The sequence below is a fragment of the Schistocerca serialis genome, unplaced genomic scaffold (genome assembly GCF_023864345.2).
Source record: "Schistocerca serialis cubense isolate TAMUIC-IGC-003099 unplaced genomic scaffold, iqSchSeri2.2 HiC_scaffold_1174, whole genome shotgun sequence".
Classification (NCBI taxonomy): domain Eukaryota; kingdom Metazoa; phylum Arthropoda; class Insecta; order Orthoptera; family Acrididae; genus Schistocerca; species Schistocerca serialis.
The window spans coordinates 32,501-35,000 of record NW_026047375.1 but is presented as its reverse complement, the minus strand read 5'-3'; the positions used below and the strand labels follow the sequence as shown (position 1 = coordinate 35,000).

At 63.2% G+C, this 2,500-nt stretch overlaps 1 pseudogene; it reads left to right on the top strand.

Annotated features, from left to right (window-relative positions):
* LOC126433850 (large subunit ribosomal RNA) overlaps positions 1-2,500 on the top strand; it is a 7,951-nt pseudogene that overhangs the window by 2,608 nt on the left and 2,843 nt on the right.

The following is a 2,500-nucleotide window of genomic DNA, read 5'->3' as shown; positions in this document are numbered from 1 at the left end:
GGCCTCCCACGGATCTTCCTTGCTGCGAGGCCGCGTCCGCCTTAGCGTGCTCCTCCGGGGGCGCGCGGGTGCGCGGATTCTCTTCGGCCGCCATTCAACGATCAACTCAGAACTGGCACGGACTGGGGGAATCCGACTGTCTAATTAAAACAAAGCATTGCGATGGCCCTAGCGGGTGTTGACGCAATGTGATTTCTGCCCAGTGCTCTGAATGTCAACGTGAAGAAATTCAAGCAAGCGCGGGTAAACGGCGGGAGTAACTATGACTCTCTTAAGGTGGCCAAGTGGCGGCGGTGTGGCTGCATCCGGACTTGGCTTTTCGAAGTGCGGTCTTGATGTAGTCGTGCTGCTGCTGCGAGGTGCCTTCCTTGGGTTATAGTTACAGGGAGAGTGATGCGCAATACATGGGCCTAGCCCTCTTAGCCTCTCCTCTCCTGCGGTCTTCTCCCCTTCTCGTGGGCCCGCTGATTTTCGCAGAGTGGAAGACCGCACCAGGGGCTTGGGGGGGTTACCAGCCCCCCCTCGCATTATCCCTTTATAGTTGGGGGCAGTCTACAAGAAACAAGAGATGGTGGCCCTTCCGCTGAAGGTGCCACCCCAGCTACCCCAGCACCTATCCGGCCAACCGGCCGTAACGAAAATGCGATAGTTTGTGTAGCTCCCTTTGCTTGCAGTGAGTGCCACCGCACTTTTACCACGAAGAACGGTCTCGGGGTCCATCGCCGCCGCCAACACCTTGCGGCCGCCAACGCTGAGATCGTGACGGAGAGGCATCGCGCGAGGTGGACCGAGGAAGAAGTCCTGTCGCTCGCCAAGGCAGAGGCCGAACTGTTCCTTGAGAGGGACGCCCGGTTCTTCTTCGTTAATCAAGAGCTTATTAGGATGTTCCCCGACCGAACGCTTGAGGCAATCAAGTGCCGACGGCGGCAGGCTGCCCACAAGCAGCTTGTCCGCCAATTCATGGAGGCGCTTGAGATCGGTCGGGGGGAAGAGCCGGCGTCCCGCCGGGGAGCAGCGAGCTCGCTGCCTGACGCGGGCGAGGCCGCTGCGCCGCCCGTCGACGCAGCCGAGGACTTCGCGGCCGACACCACCGGGCCGCCGCCGGAGGGGCCGACTGACGCCGCCATCTGGGAGCATCTGGCGGGGCTACCTGCTTCCGCCCAGCGTTTCTCTGCTCTGGATCGAGTCATTGGTCTGGGGCGGGGCACGCCGCCCGATGTCATCCTGGGCATGCTCCCGGATGCCCTTGCGTCGGTCGGGTCCAGGGGGGAGAGGTCGATCACCAGGGCACAGCGGCCGCGCCAATCATCCAAGCGGCCGCCTGCCGCCCCGCCGCTGCAGAAGCGCAAGCGGCGCCGCTGGGAGTTCGCGCGGACACAGGACGCCTTCCGCAGGTCGCGTGCACGTTGCGTGCGCGGCTTGCTGGACGGCACCCTGCTGCAGCCGCCACCCGACATCCCCGGTCTGCTGGACTTCTGGGCGGACCTCTTCACGAAGAAGCCGATCTCCACCGCTGGCTTCATCCGTGACCGCCTTCTCCCGCACTCGGAGCCTGTCGCTCCTGAGTGCCTATGGGGGCCGGTCACACGTGAGGAGGTCGCTGCTGCCTTGCCGCCCAGGGGATCGGCGGCCGGGCCGGACGGCCTGACTCCAGCGGAGCTGCGGCGCCTGCCGCAGGAAGTCCTGGTGAAACTCTTGAACCTCTTCCTCCTGGCCCGCACCCTCCCCGAGCGTCTGCTTCGCGCCCGGACGTCACTTCTCCCCAAAACGGCTGCACCAACATCCCCCGCTGACTTTCGCCCCATTACGGTCTGCTCGGTGTTGGCGCGGACCTTTCACAAGGTTCTCGCGTCACGCCTGATGCGTGCATGTGCTGTGGACGAACGTCAGCGGGCATTCATCCCCCGGGATGGGATGTTGGAAAACACCTTCATCTTGGACACTGCTCTCACCGACGCAGTCCGCTCCTGTCGCTCTGTTTTTGTGGCATCGATCGACGTCTCTAAAGCGTTCGATTCGGTGGACCATGCTGCCCTCCGCCCCGTGCTGAGGGCTCATGGCCTGCCGGATTGCTTTATTGAGTACGTCGAAAGGTGTTACGAGGGTAGCACGACAGTGATAGCGGGCGGCGCCGACGTGGGCGTGCCCCTGCAGCCGGCAAGGGGTGTGCGTCAGGGTGACCCCCTCTCCCCCCTCCTTTTCAATTTTGCGGTGGACTATGTTTTGAGTCAACTTCCCTCCCACATCGGAGCTCGGATCCTCGGCCGCAGAGTCAACGCTGCGGCCTTCGCAGATGACGTCCTGCTTTTTGCATCGACCGCGAGGGGATTGCAGTCCCTCATCGACGCAGCCGTCGCAGCCCTCGGCCATCTGGGGCTGCAGATCAACGCCCGGAAGTGTTTCACCCTCGCTTTAGTCGCGTCTGGGCGTGACAAGAAGGTGAAGGTCGACGCCGACGTTACCTTCAAAGCGGGCAACGCCACCATGCCCGCCCTACGTG